Consider the following 23,947-nt stretch of genomic DNA (forward strand, 5'->3'; position numbering starts at 1 on the left):
TTCTTGTTTGTGCTTTGTCATGTGGTTTGTAAATAAAGTTAAGTGAACCTGTTTCTATGTGGGGGAAGGTTTGTAATGCTTGAGTTGTGATGTTTATAATCCTGTGGTTTTATCTTTTCTGGTGTAGCAGCTAAGATGTGCTTGTGTTTTAATGTTGTGCTTGAATGTTGCTCTTAATTTCTATTCTTTTGCTAAGCAGATAGTGAACTTGTTGTCTTCCGAAAGAAGGTTGATGACTTTTATTTTAGTGTAACTAGGCTTAAGAATGATCGTTTTAAGAGGTGAGTGCAGCTGGTTAGAATTTACATCCATCTACCACTATGAACTGCCTGTTGTTTCATACCTGAACTTCTTTACTCTATGTTGCTGAACTTCTATTTTCTTCTCTAGTGCTGAACATCTAGTCTTTTTGTACTGCCTGTTGTGACCTAGCTGAACTTTTGTGCTTATATGTGTGATGAACTTCTTGAGTTCCTGATGCTGAACTTCTTTTACTTTCTATTGCTTGTTTTAGATCAAAGATTATGTTCCAAAACAATGAGTGTGAAGCTACTATTAAAGATATTGCAATATATTTTTCTGCTCGCGGAATGCTTCGATCTAATGTAGATGAGATTGCACTGTATTGTCTACGTGCGAAATACCAGGGATCAGATAAACTCATCCTGTCGTATTGGGTTTGTGTAAGTCAACACTATAGTGATTTCTTTTCTGTTTTGTTCCTTACCATTTTAGTTAAAACTTGTTTGTCTCATTTGTATTTTCAGATGTTGTTGTTGTCTGCATTATTTTAGGACAAGATTTTCAGAGGTCAATTTGATTCTCGTGTGAGGAAGTACTTCTTGGCGACTGGTCCAAATATCATGGATGCACATGATTCTGTAAGCAATATCTTGTTCTTTGTCTCTGTATTAGTTTGCACTGCGATCCACTTTGTTTATTTTGTTTTATATTTCTTTGTACCGTTTGATATTAATTTCCAGTTTTTAATGATTTGTGTGTTTTTGTTGCTTCGGGTTGTTTCCCCCACTTTTGACCCACCTGAAATTCCTACTCACTTGGGTGGTGTTGGTCATTGGGTTTCGATATTTGTTAACCTCAAGAATTCAGGTTTCCATCATCTCGACTCCTACTATGGACCAAATGATGAATGTGCGGTACTCCTGTTTCGGCGGATGACTGATAACATCAAGAAGCTTTGGACCGATGCTAGCAATGATAGGGAGACACCCTTGAGTCTTGTTTCTATTGACCATTTCCCTTTGGATTGGATTGATGTGCCCCAGCAGCAAAACAAGTATGTGTTTCACTTTTCTCTCCTTCACTTCTGCTTAATTGTAGTTGTACGTAAGCTGCAATGTCTTTTATTCTTTTGGTTTTCTTTTGTTTTAACACTGTTATTTTTTTGTTTGTTGACAATATCGACTGCGGATTCTTCATGCTTATGAATGTTAATTCATTTCATGAAGGGGTTCTTGCAAACTATTCCCATGATAATATCACGGATATCAGAAAGACGTGGCTGTACTCAATTGCTTCTTCTAACTTGTTTGAAACAGACTTCCAAGGTCTGTTTGGCTACTATACATGTAAGCCTTGAAACTTGAACTGCTTACCTGTACTTCATCTTTTATTCTACATGAACTTCGTTTTTATCTTTTTTATTTTGCTTGTGTATTTTGTTTCAGATTTTTTTCCCTTTCATTGCTTACTTGGATAGGAGCATTTCTTCTACTTGAACTTCAGAGATGATACCTTTTTATGCTTTTGTTAGCTGTAGTTGAATGTTTTCGAATTCCTCAATTTATCTTGAACTGTGCCTTGGGTTGTGCCTGAACTTCATTTAGTTGTTAAATGCAACACATTTTTTAGGTTAGCTTTAGTAGTAACCATGTCATCTATATTAGTTGGACTGTACATTGTGTTGTACCTGAACTTCAGTTATATTTAATGGTCTTTTTTGTCTTCCTTTTCTTTGACAGTGGAGCCATTGGACTTGACCGATTACCACTACTCATTCCTCGGGTCATAGGAATACTAGCCTAGGGAGGAATCGATGAGTACAACTCCGAGAGAAGATGATAGCTCTCGAACCCTTATTCCTTCCAAGTTGGGGAAGTAGGCTGTCGGTATTTGTGGTGCTCCAAACACCCCTTGCTCCAGGAAGGTTGGTGCAGTCGAAGCAGTCGAAGCAGAGGTGATTTCATCAGATGATGATTTTGAGAAGATTGCTTACCCGAAGAATGGTAAATTTTCTGCTGGTACTGTTGCTAGGAGAGGTGGGAAGAATGTTGTCATCACCAGGTGTCGGATTTCGGGTTCCGGCAGACCCTCTAGGTTTGAACACTAGGGTGCACGCGGAGATTTCTCCCTCTGCCTACTTACACCTCACCGGCTCGCTATGATCTAAGCAATCAAAGGAACAACACAAGAGACACAGAGTTTATACTGGTTTGGGCCACCATTGTGGTGTAATACCCTACTCCAGTGTGTGGTGTGGTGGATTGCCTCTTGGGCTGATGATGAACAATACAAGGAAGAACAGCCTCACGAGGGTCTGTTCTTGGCTGATGCGATGACATGCTAGGTGGAGTTCATTCGCTCTCTCTCTCTCTCTACTGGTTTCCTGGTGAGGATCCTTCGTTTCTATCTTATGGTGGCTAGCCCTATTTATAGGCAAGGGCCTTGGGCCTCCTCCCAAATATTGAGCGGGAAGGGCGCCAACAATTGGCCATTTTTAAGGGGAACATCTAGTACACTTATCCTGACTAAAGTTGGTCCTCGCCTGCTAAAGGCTCTGGTGGTGACGCCGGCTTGGGCCACGATGACCTCCATCCTGCTGTTCTGCTGGTCTTGGTCTTGTTGCACCGAAATGGATGCCTTTGCTTGATGCTCCCGCCTACGTTTGCTCCCTTTGCACCAAAGAGGAAAGAAGGACACTGCGCGGGCTGGCGCCCGCCTGGCGCCCTTGGTCATCAGGGCTTGCGTCATGGGAACCTCGTGAGGTACCCCGCCTTGATCTCTCCGCCTCCTCGCGAGCCAGTCTGACGAGGCCGCGCCTGAGGAAGCCTCCTGTCGTCCGCCCCGCAAGGCTTGGCCCCTCGCGAGGGTCTTGAGCTCGTGTTGATGAAGACGGGCCATGCTGGGCCGCCCCTTGAGCCACGCCGCAGGCCGCAGGCAGGCAAGTCTAGGGACCCCCGTTCCCAGAACACCGACAGTAGCCCCCGGGCCCAAGGCGCGCCCGGATTTGGCCGAGCAGAGAGGCGAAGGGGCAAGTGCGAAGCGTCGCGGGCCCTAACAGCTTGTGGCCTCAGGCGCCGCGTGGCGGTTGATTGGATGTGGGCTGCTCCGCAACTGCGTGGATCGACAAAAGAGCGGCATCTGCTCAGGCTTTACTTCCCTTGCCTCCTCCAGTCATTGCCCAGATCCCCTTTCTTGCGCTCTCCCTTCCTGCCTCCAAAATCTTCAGATCTACCTTGACCACGCGCCCTAGCAAGACATGGCGCCTCGCCAGACTCCAGCCGAATCTTGGTACTCGCCCGCCTTGGACTCGCCGAACGTGTCGGAGGCGAGCCTTGCCCGGATGCACCGGATGGTGGCGGCGCAAGGCATCGACCGGGCGAAGGCGTTCAAGGCCGGCTCCGCCCTTCCTGAGGCCCGAGGGAGCTCCTTCTATCCGCTCTTCGTAAGCTCCATCGCTGCCGGTCTGGTGCCTCCCTTATCTGAGTTTTTCTTCTCTGTCCTCCGCCATTACGACCTGCAAGCTCTGCATCTCCACCCCAACTCTGTTCTTCTTCTGGCGATCTTCGCCTACTATTGCGAGGCTCACGTCGGAGTGCAGCCTTCAGTGGCCTTGCTACACTACTACTTCTCCCTCCGGCCCTCTCGTGGTGCCATCTCCGCGTGCGCGAGCTTTGTCGCGTATGGCGGCTCCAACGCCATCTTGAAGCCCGAGAAGAGGATTGAAGGCTTCAGGAGCAAGTGGGTCCTGGTAGATGCTGGGCGCATCCACCCTCGCCTGACTCTGCCCTCGGAGCAGCCCACGAGCTCCGACGATTGGTCTCGCACGGAACTCGTGGACCCCCACGAGAAGCCGGTGTTGGAGAAGATGGACGCTGATCTGAGGCCGGGCAGCATGTCGATGGCGAAGCTGACTGGTGTGTCGCTCCTGAGGGAGTTCCTGGAGCACCAGGTGGCCCCGCTTCGTAAGTACTCGCTTCTGCTATGGAGGCCCCACCTGAGCCCCGCAGTCTTGGCCGACGAAGATCTGGCCGCGGTCCTCCAATCTTTGGTCGGAGGAGATGTGGCGAGGCTGGAGGGCGCCCCTGTGCCCCTGTTTCTTCAAGATGATTGGGAGAAGGTGGTGGACTCCATGCTCGTTTTCAATGGGGACGGGCCCGTGCCCACTGAGGCTCCCGAGGACCGGACGGCCCCGGCGACGGTGGACTTGTCCTCCGGCGACTCCAGCGAAGAGGAGGAAGAGGAGGAGCGGGAAGGGGAGCCTGACTCCGAGGCTACCGACGGGGAGTCGAGAGCGCCTCTCCCCCGGCGCAGGCCCCGCACTCTCCGCCTCCCGCTGAGCGATGACGAGGATGATGACAAGCGGGGCGGCGGGAGCTTACCCCCGATCTCGAAGAAGGCCAGGTCTTGGCTGGTCCCCCTTGGGTCTGCCCCGGCTCCGAGACGATCCTCAGACGTGCCTCCTGCTTCTGAGCCTCTTGAGGCTGATCCCAGCAGCCGGCTCTCAGGCTTCAAGTATGGATGGAGGTTGCTCGAGCTCGCGAGCGGCGACCAGTAAGTGCTTGATTCTTGTTTTATTCCTAGCTTTGTTGTTGAGGCTTGATGTTTGTATCTCTTGGCTAGGCTGGCGCCTGCGGCGAAGAAACTGAAGGGGGCTCCTGAGGCTCCATCTGGGGCAGCGCCTCTGCCCACGAAGGAAGGTGGCTACAAGGCACATGCCTCTCCTGCCCGGTCGTCCTCACGAGGCCTGGTGGAGCTAGCTGGGGTGAGCTCAGCCCCCATGGCCCAAGCGACTCCTGAAGTGTCCTTGCCTGATGCCATCGTCACAGCTGTTGGGGTGCAGCAGGTCCTGCCTCAGGATGCCATGGTTACACTGCCGTCCTCTCCTCCTACTCCACCAACCACTGTCTCTCCAACTCCTTCCGCCATCCTGGACCCCGTCGCTGCCGAGCTGGACCGGCTGCGGCAAGATCTTCTGGGCGCCGACCCTCGCTCGGTGGCCGGGCGCTTGGAGCTGGCTTCTGGCTGGATTCGCTCTGATGCTTCGATTCGAGCGGCGTTGGTTCAGGTCTCGACGGCCTGCAATGAGGAGAAGCAGGCCGTCCTCGGGGTGAAGGCCGCTCGGGACGCCACCTTGGTAGAGGTGCCTGATGCCCAAGGTCGCTGCAAGGCGCTGGAGAGCGAACTAGAGGGCCTGCAGGACCAGCTTGCCGAGGAGGTCCGCATCCGCCAAGAGAAGGAGGAAGACCTGAAGGCTCGCGAGGCGGCCATCAAGGACCGGGACGCCAAGCTTAACAAGCGCCATGACCGCCTGGGCGCACTGGAGCAGGAGTTGGAGGCATGGAAGGTCGAGCTGGACGGCATGGCGCGGGTCCTTGCCGAGGACCGCCAGACCTTCACGAAGACGGAGGTGAAGGTTCGCGGCTTGCTGAAGTCGCTCTACAACAGCGACCTAGAAAGCCCGCTGGCCGGCGCCGAGGATGGCCCCGCCAAGCTGCTCCCCTTCATGGTCCGTGCTCTTGAAGATGTCACCCTTGGCCTTGGCCCTACGGCTGAGGCCCAGGCGCACGTCCTGTCTTCTGCAGCGCTGACGCGGGTCCTTACCCACGTCTACCTTCGCGACCCCAATGCCGACCTCGACAGCCTGCTGGAGCCAGTGAGCAGCGAGCTTGCCGCGGCCGCTGCTGAGGTCGTGAAGGGTCGTGCGGAGGCTCTGCTGTCGAAGTTCCGGGCCTTCAGCACCAAGCCGAAGCGAGGCGCTGCCGGCCCTTTGGCTCCACGAGGCGAACCCTCTCCGCGTAGCTCCGCCGCCAACAAATGACTCCGTCATGGCTCCTGTCCTGCTTTCAGTTCCTGCAACTTGCATCATGCCTCGGGGAGGCGTTTAAACTTGTGTTTGGTGTTGTGATAACAGTTATGGACTGTAATATTTGCTTTTGAATTCCTTGAAATTTGCGCTCTTCCTACTTGCTTAAGTTCTACGCCGGCAGAGCCCGGCCCCGCGCATACCTCAACCGCCGTTAGCCCCGACCAGAAACCAGGACGGACCAAGGAGTGAGGGGCTACGTGACAAGTTAGGCTCCTGACTCGCGATGCTCAGGAGTCCCCCTTAGCGCGCGAACAACAAGTAGGGAGGTGAGATGTGTGGGTGAATCTACCATTCTACGTCTGCAGAGCCTGGCCCCGCGCATACCTCAACCGCCATTAGCCTTTCGGAACTAAGGAGTGAGGGGCTACATGACCAGTTAGGCTCCTGAGTCGCGATGCTCAGGATTCCCCCTTGACGCTCAAATGGCCTTCGTACCTTGGCTCCGCTCGGGGAGAGACGCGCGACGAACCAGGCCCGAGGGGCCTGGCTAGGTGGCGTACGTCTGGGCGTGACCCTGGCGCAGCCCCCGTGCCTAGCCCCCTCGCGCGGCACTCCCGAGGGGAGGCATTGCGATGAGACCAAATACTGAGCTCTGGGCTCCTTGAGGTTGATGCGGCCAAGGGCCACCCTCAGTTGTTTATCACCAGCGCGGAGCATAGCGCTTCCGTATGTGTACGAGCATAGCCGCTCCTCGGCAGTGTCGTCAGCCAGCGCGGAGCATGGTGCTTCCAATGGTGCGTGGGAGGGGGCTCCCCTCCGGGAGGAGCCCCCGGGGCATATACAGCCCCACCCTGACACGTTGCCGGCACGGTAGGGCATGAGGAGGTGTATCTGGGCACCCGTGAGCCAGCGCAGGACTCACGGGGCCCTACCTCAAGGCGGGTTGCACCTGGCACTAGGCCTTAACTTGTGCTATGTTCCTGCAAATTTGGCCAGATGTCGATGCTCTACGTCCTCAGGTCCCGGCCCTCGAGCTGGTCTCAGCAGTCGCTGGTTTGCCGGGGCGCGATGCCGTGGGCAAAGCCAGAGGGTGAGGGCTAGAGAGCCGGTAGGAGCCCTGAGTCGCGATGCTCAGGCACCCCCCCTTTAACGCACAAGCTGGGTTAGATGTCGACGCTCTACGTCCTCGGGTCCCGGCCCTCGAGCTGGTCTCAGCTGTCGCTGGTTTGCCGGGGCGCGATGCCGTGGGCAAAGCCAGAGGGTGAGGGCTGGAGAGCCGGTAGGAGCCCTGAGTCGCGATGCTCAGGCACCCCCCTTTAATGTGCAAGCTGTGTTAGATGTTGATGCTCTACGTCCTCGGGTCCCAGCCCTCGAGCTGGTCTCAGTCGTTGCTGGTTTGCCGGGGCGCGATGCCGTGGGCAAAGCCAGAGGGTGAGGGCTGGAGAGCCGGTAGGAGCCCTGAGTCGCGATGCTCAGGCACCCCCCCTTTAATGCGCAAGCTGGGTTAGATGTTGATGCTCTACGTCCTTGGGTCCCGGGCCTCGAGCTGGTCTCAGCCGTCGCTGGTTTACCGGGGCGCGATGCCATGGGCAAAGCCAGAGGGTGAGGGCTGGAGAGCCGGTAGGAGCCCTAAGTCGTGATGCTCAGGCACCCCCCCTTTAACACGCAAGCTACCGACATCTAGGAAGAAGAGGTGCCACGGACAGTCACCAAATAACAAGCATGATGGGTCGAATGCATGACCCGAAAATAAACGCAAGATGGATACACGCCGCTGGGTCTGACCCGAGCGACTTGGGAATGATGCAGCCCGAGGCGCGCCCCCAACAAAGTAAGCTAAAAACACGAGCAAAAGGGATACACGCCACAGGGACGGACCCACGCGGCCTAGGGATGATGCAGCCCTGAGGGCACTCCCAGCTGGAAACGAAACTTGAAAGATGTCACCTAATAGTGTTGACGATGAAGGGGGGTTGAAGTAGCAGACGTAGCAGGCTGCGGGAGCCGATCCTCATGAGCCCCCAGGCCCAGGAGCCTTGGGAGGCTCCGGAGGCGCTGGTGGCTCGTCGCGGACCATCTCCATCTCCGCTAGGACTGCAGAACGCCTGGCCTCCTGAGCCTCCAGGATGCTCCTCATGAGGCGCTGGCGCACCGCAACCGCGTTCGGCAGGCCGTAGGGCATGCGAACGTAGCTGTGGGGTGGGCCTCCACAGCGCCCCACACGTGAGGGCTAGAAGCGCTCCTGAGAGGCGACTCGGTTGAGCCCTGGGATGTCGATGCAGACGTGCAGCCCGCCATCCTCACCTGGATGGGGAGCTGCGGCGGGTAAGCGGCAGCTGCCGCTCATGACTCTTGACTCCTGCAACTCCTGTGTGATTTGACTGACGAACTCCTGAGGGTTTGGCCCTCCTTGCCTTGCTCCTTCCTAAGGGAAACGTGTTCTGAAACACGCCTCCAAGTGGTGCCCAAGCGCCTCCCTCGTGACCTTAGCAAGGTCGGTGGCCCTCCAGGTGGGAGCCCCCAAGCCCTGCTTGAGGAGGGCGCCGGGCGCGCCTTCCTATGCGACAGAAGGAGGTGCCCCCTAAGCAGGCGCAGACCCTGAGGGGCCTGCCTCCTGAGGGGTCGGGCCGGGCGATGTCTTCTTCTTCTTGGGGGCGGTCCCAGGGAGCCTCCCGCTCCCACGATCTGGGTCTTCAAGCGACGCGGCCTGAAAAGCTCATTCCAGGGAGCACACCGCGTCTCTTTCTTCACAAGGCACCGTGATGACTCCACCGCTTCCTGGCATCTTGAGGACGTTGTAGCCGTGATGAGTCACGGCCATGAAATTGGCGAGAGCTGGGTAGCCGAGGATGGCGTTGTACGGCAGGCGAATGTGGGCGACATCGAAGTTGATGAGCTCGGTGCGGTAGTTGTTGCGCGCCCCGAAGGTGACAGGGAGGCGGACTTGCCCCATTGGAACTGTGGAGCCGTCAGTGACTCCGAAGAAAGGCTTGGTTGGCTAAAGCTGATCGTAAGGCACTTGGAGGTTGTTGAATGTCTCTACGGACAGGACGTTGAGCCCTGCCTTGCCATGAGGGTCCTGGTGACTTGCACGTTGCTGATGACTGGGTATAATGCATTGGGAGGACTCCGGCTGTGGCCGCACACTTGAGCTGATCCGCTGAGCTGAACGTGATGGCGCACGCCGACCACCTGAGGGGGCGTGTGGCTTCAAGCTTGGGGAGGACTACATTCACTTCGCGGGCGAACTGCTTGAAGATGTGTTGAGAGGCTGGGGCTTGAGCTCCGCCCAGGATGCAGGCGATCGCGCGCGGCTCCTGGAAGCCCCCAGCCCCCTCGTCCTGATGATGGTCCTCATTTCTCCTTGGCTGTGGCGCCAGTGGAGGGAGGCCTGCGTTTCCTTGCGGGCGATCCTCGCGAGGCCGATCCCTCCAGTCTCCCTCGCGAGGCTGATCCTGCCAACGATCCTCGCGAGGTCGGTCGTGACACCCTTCGCGAGGGCCGCGGTCTTCCCAGGGTCCTGTGTTCCTTCCTCCTCCTCGGCCATAGCCGCGATCATTGCGGTCAGGGCGTCGGCCGACCCTTCCTTCTCGCACGACCCGGAGCTCTTGGCATTCGTTGGTGTTGTGGGTGTGGAGGTCGTGGTACACACAGTACCGACTACCCTTGAAAGACTCAGGCTGGTCTCTGCCCCGCTTGGTGTCTGGTTCCGCCGCGAGCACGGCAGCCCCCTTGCGCTTCATGTCCTTGGCCTTGGATTTCTTCTCTTCTGGGTCGGCGGCTGGCAGCTCGAGGAGGGAAAGGCGCCCTTCCTCAGCCCTGGCACACTTGGTAGCCAAGTTGAACAGCTCCAAGGAAGTGCATAGATCTTCATGCATCGCCAGCTCCTCCTTCATCTTGACGTCGCGCACGCCGTCGGAGAAGGCTGGGAGATGGCCTCCTCAGTCACCTTGGGAATCTTGAGACGTGCATTGTTGAAGCACTGGATGTACTTCTGCAGGGTCTCCCCTGGTTGCTGCTTGATGCAGCACATGTCGCTCACGGCAGGTGGCCGGTCGCGAGTACCTTGGAAGTTGGCGATGAAACGGGTGCGCATCTCGTCCCAGGAGGAGATCGTGCCTGGTGCCAGGTTCAGGAGCCAGGTGCGGGCCCCGTCCTTGAGCGCCATGGGAAACCAGTTCGCCATGACCTTCTCGTCCCCGTTGGCGGCTTCGATGCCCAGCTCGTAGAGCTGGAGGAACTCCGCAGGGTCGGCCGTGCCGTCGTAGCGAGGAGGCAGGTCTGGCTTGAACTTGCAGGGCCACACGACACTGCGCAGCCCGGCGGTGTAGGCACGGCATCCCGCCGTGGCCACGGGAGGCCTCTGGTGACGGGGAGCTTGGTCTTGCGGGCCCCCGTGCGCTGCAGCTGGGAGCAGCGCGGGGTCTTGGCGCGCTGGGACAGGAGCGTGGTCATGACGGACCGGAGCAGGGAGCACTCGGGCAGCTTCTTGGGGGCGAGGAACCTCTTGACAGCTCCGCTCTTGCTGTGCTGGCGCCGGACGGGGTGGGTTCCGTCCAGGGGCCACACGCCTTGGGGCCAGGGCACCTTCTTGAGGAGGAGGCGGCTGAGGCGCCCCCGGAGCTTCATTGCCCGCTTGGGGCAGGGCGCGGTGCAGCGAGAAGGACGGCGCGGGGGAGCCCCTGCGGCGCGGATGAGCTCGGCAACGCGGTCGAGCCACTCTTCATAGACATCGTCGACTGGGCGGTAGCGCAGGAGCTTGTTTGCCGCGATGAGCGCAGCCCAAGCCTCCATGGCCGTGCGGGGCGCGCGGGACGAAGAACCAGCCGGGGCGAGTGAGGGAGTAGCAGTGCGGCCGTCTCGCGTCATGGATGGGTGCTGGGACGATGCTTGCTGCTTGTTCCCCACAGGGACGGTGGCGGCGTTGACGGTGGGCGACGGGGAACGGCGGGGGTGGCCGCCGACGGGGGCCGTCTGGGCGACGGGGGAAGCGAGAGCGGCTCGGCGCTCGGCGCGGGCCCGACGAGCGTGTGACATGGACGCGATGGTCGGTGAAGAACCGGGCAGGGGAAGGCGAATTTCGATGCACTCCTACCTGGCGCGCCAAATGTCGAATTTCGGGTTCCGGCAGACCCTCTAGGTTCGAACACTAGGGTGCGCTCGGAGATTTCTCCCTCTGCCTACTTACAACTCACCGCCTCGCTATGATCTAAGCAATCAAAGGAACAACACAAGAGACACAGAGTTTATACTGGTTCGGGCCACCATTGTGGTGTAATACCCTACTCCAGTGTGTGGTGTGGTGGATTGCCTCTTGTGCTGATGATGAACAATACAAGGAAGAACAGCCTCGCGAGGGTCTGTTCTTGGCTGATGCGATGAACTGCTAGGTGGAGTTCAGTCGCTCTCTCTCTACTGGTTTCCTTGTGAGGATCCTTCGTTTCTATCTTATGGTGGCTAGCCCTATTTATAGGCAAGGGACTTGGGCCTCCTCCCAAATATTGAGCGGGAAGGGCGCTAACAATTGGCCATTTTGAAGGGGAACATCTAGTACACTTATCCTGACTAAAGTTGGTCCTCGGCTGCTAAAGGCTCTGGTGGTGACGCCGGCTTGGGCTCCACGATGACCTCCATCCTGCCGTTTTGCTGGTCTTGGTCTTGTTGCACCGGAATGGATGCCTTTGCTTGATGCTCCCGCCTGTGCTTGCTCCCTTTGCACCAAAGAGGAAAGAAGGACACTGCGCGGGCTGGCGCCCGCCTGGCGCCCTTGGTCGTCATGGCTTGCGTCATGGGCACCTCGTGAGGTACCCCGCCTTGATCTCTCCGCCTCCTCGCGAGCCAGCCTGACGAGGCCGCACCTGAGGAAGCCTCCTATCGTCCGCCCCACGAGGCTTGGCCCCTCGCGAGGGTCTTGAGCTCGTGCTGATGAAGACGGGCCATGCTGGGCCACCCCTTGAGCCACTCCGCAGGCCGCAGACAGGCAAGTCTGGGGACCCCCGTTCCCAGAACGCCAACACCAGGAGGAAACTGGTAGTTGAGTTTGTCAACATGACTTCCTCCAAGAGAGCATCAAGATTGCCCTTGAAGTGGCATTCTGCCGTCGCTCCCCTAAATAAATACAATTACCCTCATCTATCCGAGGCCCAGAGGTTGAGACAGTATGTGCTTAGTGAAGATGGTATGGAGAAGTATTCTGAGTGAGTTTTCTTCTTCTTATTTTTGTTGCTGCCAGAGATGATACTTTGTTCTGAACTTCTGTTGTAGTCTGAACTTCTGTTCATTTCTCCTTTCTTTGGAGTTATAGTATCCGAACTTCTGTTGTATTAGTATCTGAACTTCTAATATTTTTTTCCATCCTTTTAAATTTGCAGCACAAGCTACTGCATGTTTACTGTCCCTGGGAATGTGATTGACCTCACAGGACGTGTCCTTTATACTCTTTTTGCTGAAGGGCAGCAAATGGAAGGAAATGTAATGGATTATCTCATAAACTTGTGGAAGGATAAGGCGGAGACCTCTAAGATCTTCTCTTTTGCTGACAGGGTTGTACTTAGTCCCTAATTCATACAAGTTTTAGTTCTTTGCACCCCTGTCTCCCTTTTTTGCTCTAGTTTTGGTGTAGTGGCATTTGGGAGGTTGTTTAATTTCTGTTTTTGTGAATGCACAGTACTGCGTGGAGCATGATTTTTTCGCTGCAACAGTTCCAAAGTTTGATGCAAAATATTTGGCTAAACTCCTCCCAATGTTTGTTCGCAAGGGAGAAGTCCTTCTTAACACAAAGCTGCTTAGGTTTTCATAACTCTTGCTTTTTTTAATTTTATGTACATCCTTTTGCTGAGTTCGTCAAGAAGTTTTTATTCATCTCGGTTGTTCAATACCTATGCTTTATAGTTTGTGTTCAACATTTCTTTCATTCTTGGCAGGTTTTTTTGATAGCATTCAAGCCATATGACACAGGAGCACACTACAGTGTGTATGTATTGATTAGATATCGTGGGAGCATTGACATCCTTGATTCACTTCCTTACAGTAATAAGGGAATGTCAAGAACAACTTTCCATGGAGACTGCCAAAATATCATGAGTGTTTCTTAGCTTGAACCTCCTTTCATATTTTCTTGTTTGACACAAAGTTTATTATGCTATCCATTGACAAAATATCTTTCTGTCTCTATTTTAGTAATACTGCTTGAACTGACTATAATTTGACTGTTGAACTTCTGGTATTTGTTTAGCTGGATCTTATGCAAGTGTCGCTTTTATGCACCCGAACTTAACTATTTTGGTTAACATGTTTTTGATTTCATCTTATTTGTCATTTCTGGCAGATCAAGAGATTCGTTGGGTTGCTCGAGGAGGTGTATAGCAAGGTTGCGTACAAAGCGACCAAGTAACCTAACTGGGCAAATATTGCAAAGAGGCTGACTTTTATCGATGTTCTAAAGCAAGTGAATAATGATTGTGGTTTCTTTACCGTGAAGTTCTGCTCTACATATGATGGCGATGAGCTTGTTGATGATTTTGATGATGTGGAGGTATGTTTTGTCCTTGTTGTTGTCTCATCATCCTTTCATTTTTCTTGTGTTTTTTTTGCTGAGATGCTCCTACTGTGGTTTTAGCTATCCTTTACTAAACCATCATTTCATTTCTTGTTTGCAGGCTGCTGCAGATGACTAGAAGGCCGAGTTCATGCACGCTCTAATATTTAGCGAGAAGAATGAAGTCGTGCGTACAGAGCTTCCTGCCGAGATCCGATCCTTGGGCCTGTGAATTCGAAGCATTAGTTTCACTATAGATTTGATTTCGTAGAGATTTAGGTTTGATAATTATTGGAATGATTTCGTAAAGATTTGATTGTAAGAATGGTTTAGTAATTTGTGTATTTATAGCTGCAGCACTATTATTTAAGATATTGAGGACAAATGTATCTGGTAATGGAATGATTTGGCTTGTGAATGTACTGCATCATTTTCAGTATCAATGTGTTGTATGTTTTTCCCCGGAGTATGTACTTGAACTTCTCTCTGGGCTATGGTTGAACTGCTGTTTTTTTGTGTTGTTTAATTTTGTGCCCCAACATATGATCTTTGACTTGAACTGATGCTTGAGATCTCGCTGGGCTGCTGGTTTCAGATGGAGAGGATTTTCTGTGTTGTGTAATGTATTGTTATTTTTCAATTCAACCAATATGTAGCCTTTTGCAGAGAATCTATATGTGCTTTTTTGTGATTTTTCAAATGCAAATGGTTTTCAACTATAACTTCATGCAAAAATATTCTCATACACTGCTTTATGTTTCTTTATCTTTTTATCGGCATTCTACATGAACTTCTGCACGTATCCAAACAGAACTTCACATCTGAACGCGTTGTCTTAGGCTTGCTAACCTTAGTTCATACGACAATACTTTTTTTAAGCATATTTTTCCTACATCGATTTATATACCAGAACTTCTTCTGTAAGCTGACCTGAACTTTAGACTGTATAATTGTTCCTGCTTTCTCTATTATGGAATACAACACTAGCACATCCTGTCATAATATACCAGAACTTCCACTGTAATTACTGGAACTTCATAGTGCATATTTTTTCATTTTTATTCTTGCTTGCACATTTGTGGAATACATCACCAGCACATCACTTCCTCTCATAATATACTAGGACTTCTGCAGAAATATTACCTGAACTTTACAATGTATTTTTTTATTTTATTACTGCTTGCTCTTTCATGCAATACATCACCAGCACCTCCTGTCATACTATACCAGGACTTCTACAGTAAGCTTACTTGAACTTCTACTGTATAATTTCTTTGAAACTTCAACAATAGAAGTTAAAGTAAGCTTCTTCTCCTAAAATATTGTTTCAAAAGTGGAATAACATTCTGCACATTGACATGACATAAGTTTCTTTGTTTAATTTACCTAGTCTAACTGTTCATCAGCCTTGCGCTCCTCCTAGGCTTTGGTTGTAGTGGTTTTTGCTTGACATGTACCTCTTCCTTTTCCTCTTCACCTTCCTCTTCCTCTTCCTCTTCATCGTCCTCTTCCTGCTCATCATCCTCTTCCTCTTCCTCCTTGTATTCCACTTCTTCTTCCTCTTGGTCTTCCTCTTCTTCGATGTTGTCTTCATCTTCGTCTTCCTCTTCATCTTCCACCACTTTCTTGTTGCTGGCTCTAGGTTTTGCTTTCTATTTCTTCTCTGGCTTTTTGCTTGTCTTTTCAACATCTGTGCGCTTCGAGCATGTTCTTGCATTATGTGGTTCATACTCCTTGCATATGCTACAAAGTCTGTTACTTGCTTTCTTTGGGTGTGGTCCCTTGTTTTGTTCTATAACTTTGGGCTGCTGTTTTTGAACTTTGGGTTGCTTGACCTCCTCGGCATCGTTTCTTTCTAAGAGTGTTGGACAGGTGAGCTTGTTGTGTCCTGTAACCTTTTTGCACACATTACATTGCCTATGTCCAAGTGGCACTTTGTTCTCATCGAGCATGGCGACTCTTCCTCCAGGTGGTGCCTTTATTTGAGCTCTCTTGTCACTTTTCTCTGCTGCAAAAAATTTCTTCCTACCCTTTGTTTCAGAGTATAGCGACAGTTTCATCGTCTCTTGTTGTCGTTGCTGCATCAATTGGTCAACACCTTGCTTGCATCGGTTGGCTTGAGCAGCAGTCTGGAGCATTTCAGCTGCATAATAATGAAGTTCATCTTTAATTTTAGCATCCTCTTCAGCCATCCTTTGGTCAGCATCCACTTAATTTGATGAATGTATTGCATCAAGCTCCTCCACTAGCCTCTTGAGAACATAGAAGGCTCTGTCATATTGCTGGTCACATCTCATCGCTTTCTTGTTGACCTTCAAATTTAGCTGCAGCAAGATGTCTTGCTTCGATAGTCTTGAGCTGCCATCTAATGCAGTCGTGCTGTAGTCCCTTGTATCAAATGTTGGTTGTGATTTTGCAGTCTTTGTGTACCGTTTGAGGATATACTTGTCTAGAATTTTGTCAGGCTTTAGGTAGTCTAGTATGTTCATGATGTGAAGGCAGAACAGGCTTGCATTTTTGTGATGAATGTAGAATACATAGTTTGTGAGCCAGCAGTGAGTTTCATATATTTGATATGATACTACTAGTTTAGGTATTTAATGAGTTTATTTTTCTGCTCACCTGTGTGTTTCCAAAGCTTGCAATCACACTCGTATATTTCATTATCTGGGTCAGCTACAACCTGGAATTCATGCTTTGACCAGGCAAATCTTTCTTCATCATCATGGCCAGCCTTGTTGTGGTAGTACACAAGGTACTTAGTGGGCTCTGCTATAGGCTTTGCGTGAAATAGCGTGGCTTTTCTCATCCTAGTCCTCATCTCGGTGTACATGGCTCTCGTGTACTTGATAGCCATGTCTTCCTCGTAGCCGTAAGTTGTTTTTATCACAGGACTGGTATGCACACAAGTCAAAAAATAATATATTAGTCGAAGCAGAGTCATGAGTTTCATTTTTTAAAATACAGTGTGCACATGTTGAAGGAAGTCACAATATGATGGGGGTGTTTTTTTGTCTTAAGACCATGTTGGTCATTGTTTGCTCGTTCTCCTTCTGCATCTGAGTTTGTATGTAGGCATTTTCCCGCCTAGCAAACTTGTGTAGGTTCTGGGTCCCCTTGACAAACCCTCTCTTGAGCACGTGATTCATGCTCTCGCTTCATTGTGTGGAAGTCATTCTAGCACAAAAAATGTTCTTGTAATATGTTGTCTCATCATCTGGTCATTCTGCAGGTTGTACTTTCACGAGTGCAGCCCAGGCAGCTTCAAACTCCGTTGGCATTAGCGGCCTGTTTAAGATTGTTGTGAACTCCTCTTTTAATGTTTCATACTTTTTGTGAAGGAAATATGCCCTAGAGGCAATAATAAAGTTATTATTTCTTTCCTTATTTCATGATAAATGTTTATTATTCATGCTAGAATTGTATTAACCAGAAACTTAGTACATGTGTCAATACATAGACAAAACATAGTGTCCCTAGTATGCCTCTACTTGACTAGCTCATTAATCAAAGATGGTTATGTTTCCTAACCATAGACATGTGTTGTCATTTGATGAACGGATCACATCATTAGGAGAATGATGTGATGGATATGAGCCATCTGTTAGCTTAACATTATGGTCGTTACAGTTTCATTGCTACTGCTTTCTTCATGACTTATACATGTTCCTCAGACTATGAGATTATGCAACTCCCGAATATCGGAGGAACACCTTGTGTGCTATCAAACGTCACAACATAAATGGGTGATTATAAAGATGCTCTACAGGTGTCTCCGAAGGTGTTTGGTCGGTTGGCATAGATCGAGATTAGGATTTGTCACTCTGTATATCGGAGAGGTATCTCTAGGCCCTCTCGGTAATGCTCATCACTATAAGCCTTGCAAGCAAGGTGACTAATGAGTTAGTTGCAGGATGAAGCATTAGGGAATGAGTAAAGAGACTTGCTGGTAACGAGATTGAACTAGGTATGATGATACCGACGATCGAATCTCGGGCAAGTAATATACCGATGACACAGGGAACAACGTATGATGTTATGCGGTTTGACCAATAAAGATCTTCGTAGAATATGTAGGAGCCAATATGAGAATCCAGGTTCCGCTATTGGTTATTGACCGGAGATGTGTCTCGGTCATGTCTACATAGTTCTCGAACCCGTAGGGTCCGCATGCTTAACGTTCGATGATGATTTGTATTATGTGTTATGTGTTTTGATGACCAAAGTTTGTTCGGAGTCCCGGATGAGATCACGGACGTGACGAGGAGTCTCGAAATGGTCGAGACACAAAGATTGATATATTGGACTATGTTATTCGGACAACGAAAGTGTTCCGAGTGGTTTCGGGTAAAAATGAGTGTCGGAGGGGTTACCGGAACCCCTCGGGGGAACTAATGGGCCACCATGGGCCTTAGTGGAGAGAGAGGAGGACGGCCAGGGCTGGCCCCCCCCCCCCTTAGCAGTTCGAATTGGATAAGGGAAGGGGGGTAGCGCCCCCTTTCCTACTCCCTCTCCCTCTCATTCCTTCCCCCTCTCTTCCTTGTGGAGGCATCGTCTCCTTGGGCGCGCCCCTAGGGCCGGCCAGCCTCCCCTCCCTCCTTTATATACGGGGGCAAGGGGGCACCCTAGAACACACCAAGTCTTCCCTTAGCCGTGTGCGGTGCCCCCCTCCACAGTTACACACCTCGGCCATATTGTCGTAGTGCTTAGGCGAAGCCCTGCGCCGGTAACATCATCATCACCGTCGCCACGCCGTCGTGCTGACGGAAGTCACCCTCGTACTCAACTGGATCAAGAGTACAAGGGACGTCATTGAGCTGAACGTGTGCTAAACACAGAGGTGCCGTACGTTCGGTACTTGGATCGGTTGGATCGCGAAGAAGTTCGACTACAGCAACCGCATTACTAAACGCTTCCGCTTACAGTCTACGAGGGTATGTGGACACACTCTTTCCTCTCATTGCTATGCATCTCCTAGATAGATCTTGCGTGTGTCGGTGTCAAAACCGGCGGATCTCGGGTAGGGGGTCCCGAACTGTGCATCTAAGGTTGATGGTAACAGGAGGCAGGGGACATGATGTTTACCCAGGTTCGGGCCATCTCTATGGAGGTAATACCCTACTTCCTGCTTGATTGATATTTATGAATATGTGTATTACAAGAGTTGATCTACCACGAGATTGTGATGGCTAAAACCCTAGAAGTCTAGCCTGTATGATTATGATTGCCTCTACGGGCTAAGCCCTCTGGTTTACATAGACACCGGAGGGGACTAGGGTTGTACAAAGTCAGTTTAAGAAAAAGGAATCTTCATATCCGGGCGCCAAGCTTGCCTTCCATGCCAAGGAGAGTCCCATTCAGACACAGGTGAGAGTCTTCGGTCTTGTATCTTCACAGCCCATCAGTCCAGCCCATGTCAACAGGCCGGGCGCCCGAGGACCCTTTAATATAGGACTCCCTCGTAGCCCCTGAACCAGGCTTCAATGACGAGGTGTCCGGCATGCGAATTGTCTTCGGCATTGCAAGGCAGGTTCCTTCTCCAAATACTCCAAAATAGTCTTTGAACACAGGAATCGTGTCCGGCTCTGTAAAACAAATTCCACACACAACCGCCGAGAGTATAATTTTCACGAGTCCAATCCGCTGACAACTTTTTGTAGCGTGACATCATGTGGCCACCCGACCATTATTTTGAACCGTTTTTAGCCTGCTGCTCCATATTTCGAGATGCGGTTTCATTGGCACGTCTTGTCAAAGCAGAGATCGTGTCCCCTTATTGCAGGATTCTCATCAATACGGGCATGGGTAATCCCACCGTATCGTCTGCATGGCCCTTGGGAATAGGTGAGTTTTTAGGGCGAGTGTGGAGGCCCTTGATATTCACTGCCTTTATAAAGAGATAAGGATTCACCCCTTTCACCCATGCCTTCTCTCTCTGCCTCCCCCACTCTCGAGCTCTAGCACCCAAGTTCTCATCTTTTCCGCCCCAAGAAATCACTCCAACCTTGTCCGGATCCGGAGCGTAGGGCAAGTGGATGGTCTCCTCCGTCAAGGAGAAGGACATTACGAAGCTCTGGAAGGCGGGGTATTTGGCCAAAGAAATCACCCACCGGCTCCCGGCCGAGGGGCAGATCATCCCCACTCCGGAGCCCCATGAGAGGGTGGTGTTCATCCCCCACTTTGTTTGCGGGCTGGGATTTCCTCTCCACCCATTCGTCCGCGGACTCATGTTCTACTACGGGCTAGATTTCCATGATCTAGCCCCAAATTCTTTCCTCAACATCTCAGCATTCATTGTCGTGTGCGAGGCTTTCCTCCGCATCCCACCCCACTTTGGATTGTGGTTAAAGATCTTCAATGTGAAGCCGAAGGTGGTGGGTGGCCAACACGCAGAGTGCAGAGGCGCCATGGTGAGCAAGATGCCCGACGTCACATGGCCCGAAGGATCCTTCGTGGAGATCGTCAAAGGGTGGCAGCAATCATGGTTCTATATCACAGAACCCTGTGACGCCACCTGGGCCGCAGTTCCCGAATTCAAGTCCGGAGCCCCAATGCGGCTCACCTCCTGGCTGAAGAACGGCCTGAATTGGGCTGCGTCGGATGAGCTGATGATACGTCTCCAACGTATCTATAATTTTTGATTGTTCCATGCTATTATATTACCCCTTTTGGATGTTTCTAGGCTTTATTTTACACATTTGTATCATTTTGTGACTAACCTACTAACCGGAGGCCCAGCCCGTATTGCTGTTTTTTTGCCTATTTCAGTATTCGGAAGAAAAGGAATATCAAACGGAGTCCAAATGGAATGAAACCTTCGGGAGCGTGATTTTTGGAACGAACGTGATCCGGAGAACTTGGAGTGCAAGTCAAGAAGCGAACGAGGTGGCCAGGAGATAGCAAGGCGCGCCCACCCCTATAGGGCGTGCCCCTGTCTTCTGGGCCCCACAGGCGGCCACCGACGTACTCCTTCCTCCTATATATACCTACGTACCCCGAAAACATCCAGGTAGCCAACAAAAAACAATTTCCACTGCCGTAACCTTATGTATCCATGAGATCCCATCTTGGAGCCTCCGTCGGCGCTCCGCCGGAGGGGGAATCGACCACGGAGGGCTTCTACATCAACACCATAGCCCCTCTGATGAGTTGTGAGTAGTTTATCATAGACCTTCGGGTCCATAGTTATTTGCTAGATGGCTTCTTCTCTCCTTTTGGATCTCAATACAATGTTCTCCCCCTCTCTTGTGGAGATCTATTTGATGTAAACTCTTTTTGCGATGTGTTTGTCGTGATCCGATGAATTGTGGGTTTATGATCAAGTTTATCTATGAGAAATATTTGAATCTTCTCGGAATTCTTTTATGCATGATTGAGTTATCTTTGCAAGTCTCTTCGAATTATTAGTTTGGTTTGGCCTACTAGATTGATCTTTCTTTCCATGGGAGAAGTGCTTAGCTTTGGGTTCAATCTTGCGGTGTCCTTACCCAGTGACAGAAAGGGTTGCAAGGCACGTATTGTATTGTTGCCATCGAGGATAAAAAGATGGGGTTTATATCATATTGCTTGAGTTTATCCCTCTACATCATTGAAAGCACAAGTGCTCCCTAGGTGGTTTTGGTAATTAATGTCAACATATCTCTTGTTGGACTAACACTTTTATCTAGTATGTTTCAGACAAGTTCAACATTGGAGTGGCATGGACTAAAAGATGTGGGAACTCCTTCAAGATGCTAAGCACAAAGGATTGGCTCAAACTTCAAGCTCAAGACTCTTCATTTTATATTTTAGTGATCCAAGATCACATTGAGTCTATAGGAAAAGCCAATACTATCAAGGAGGGATGAGGTGTTGCTTAATGAGTTTCTTGCTCCACAGTGCTTAGTGATATGCTCCAAAACCCTCAACTACTTTCCCACTTCCACACATATGACCTAAACCTAAAGTCAAACTCGGACCCACCGATTCTTTCTATCCGGCGCCACCGAGTTCAAATGTCTTAGCCACTGCCACAAACCCTAGACAAATCGGTCTCACTGATAGGGATCTCGGTCTCACCGAGATGGGATTGTAATCTCTCTGTGTATGTCCATTACCAAAATCGGTCTCACCGAGTTTGAGCAATCGGTACTACCGAGATTACAATGCAAACTCTTTGGTTAACTTATTACCGAAATCGGTCCCACCGAGTTTGAGTAATCGGTCCCACCGAGTTTGCCTGACCAACTCTCTGGTTAGCTAATTACCAAAATCGGTCTCACCGAGTTTGTGTAATCGGTCTCACCGAGATTACATTATGCCCTAACCCTAACCATATCGGTCCTACCGAGTTGCATGTCGGTCCCATCGAAAACCCTAACGGTCACTAGGTTTACTAAATCGGTCCGACCGAGTTTGTTGATTCGGTCCCACCGAGTTTGGTAAATTGTGTGTAACGGTTAGATTTTGTGGAGGCTATATATACCCGTCCACCTCCTCTTCATTCGTGGAGAGAGCCATCAGAACAAACCTACACTTCCAACTTACCAGTTCTGAGAGAGAACCACCTACTCATGTGTTGAGGCCAAGATATTCCATTCCAACCATATGAATATTGATCTCTAGCCTTCCCCAAGTTGATTTCCACTCAAATCTTCTTTCCACCAGATCCAAATCCTATGAGAGAGAGTTGAGTGTTGGGGAGACTATCATTTGAAGCACAAGAGCAAGGAGTTCATCATCAATACACCATTTGTTACTTCTTGGAGAGTGGTGTCTCCTAGATTGGCTAGGTGTCACTTGGGAGCCTCCGACAATATTGTGGAGTTGAACCAAGGAGTTTGTAAGGGCAAGGAGATCACCTACTTTGTGAAGATCTACTGCTAGTGAGGCAAGTCCTTCGTGGGCGACGGCCATGGTGGGATAGACAAGGTTGCTTCTTCGTGGACCCTTCGTGGGTGGAGCCCTCCGTGGACTCGCCCAACCGTTACCCTTCGTGGGTTGAAGTCTCCATCAACGTGGATGTACGATAGCACCACCTATCGGAACCACGACAAAAACATCCGTGTCTCCAATTGTGTTTGAATCCTCCAAAACCCTTCCTTTTACATTCTTGCAAGTTGCATGCTTTACTTTCCGCTGCTCATATACTCTTTGCATGCTTGCTTCTTATGTATTGTGAATGTTAAACTTGTGCCTAAACTCCACTTAAACCTAAAGAAGTTAAAAATTGCAACCTTGATACTTAGTGTCTAACCCCCCCCTCTAGACACCTCTTCTCAAGGTCCTACAAGTGGTATTAGAGCATTGGTCTCCATTGCCTTGGTTTAATCACCATTGGAGGAAGATGGACGAGTCTACTTTGGGGAGTCTTAGACATAGAGTGCCTATTCTTGATGGAGAGTATTTTCATGAGTGGAAAAACGAGATGCTTGTAATTTTCAATCAATATCATTTGAACAAGTACATTGCTAGCCCTTGTGCACCTCACGTTGATCCTATGCATCCTACCCTTTATGAGTCAATTGACATGATTAGGAATCTTAGAACTGTTGAACTTATCATTAGAAGCTTGCCTAGAAACTTAATTAGAAACTTGCCTACTCTTAAGTGTGCCTATACCATATGGAAATTTCTTGAGGAACACTTTCCAAGTTATTCCTTAAAAAATCTAGATGAAATTCTCCATAAGTCCATTGCTTTGAGTAAGATGAATACTAGTGATCCTATGTTTGGTGATCGTCTATTTGAACTTACAAACCTTACGCGTGCCAAAGGAGATGTTGGAATTATTGGTGATACTATTTCCGAAGCTATAAAAATTCATAAGCAAGATCATTGTCAAACTCACTCTAACGAATTACCCTCTCTAGGACTTGATCCACCACATGACGATGTTGAACATGGATACTATGATGAGGATGATGATAGTGACTTCGATCTTGACGATGCAATGACACATTTTGGTCTTATGGCAAATCTTCAGGGATATATGTCAGGAGGAAAGGAATGGGTTCTTGACAGTGGATGTACCAATCACATGACCAGAGATAAAGACATGTTTCGTGAGCTTGCTGAAAATGATAGTCCTCAAAAGTATGTCACTTTCGGTGATAACTCAAAGGGTAAGGTGTTGGCCTCGGTAAGGTGGCCATATCACATGATAGCTCCATACAAATTGTCATGCTCGTTGAATCTCTTGGCTACAACTTACTTTCAGTATCTAGGGTAGGATGCATAGGATCAGTAAATAGGACATTTGAACAATATATTTCGGTTTCAATGTCCTATTTACTGAAGTATATTGCCAAGTGTTTCGTCGAGACAATCATAAAATGGTCTTTACCGGTATACGTAGAGGTGATCTTTACATTGTTGATTTA

This window comes from Triticum aestivum, chromosome 2B (assembly GCF_018294505.1).
Source record: "Triticum aestivum cultivar Chinese Spring chromosome 2B, IWGSC CS RefSeq v2.1, whole genome shotgun sequence".
Taxonomy (NCBI): domain Eukaryota; kingdom Viridiplantae; phylum Streptophyta; class Magnoliopsida; order Poales; family Poaceae; genus Triticum; species Triticum aestivum.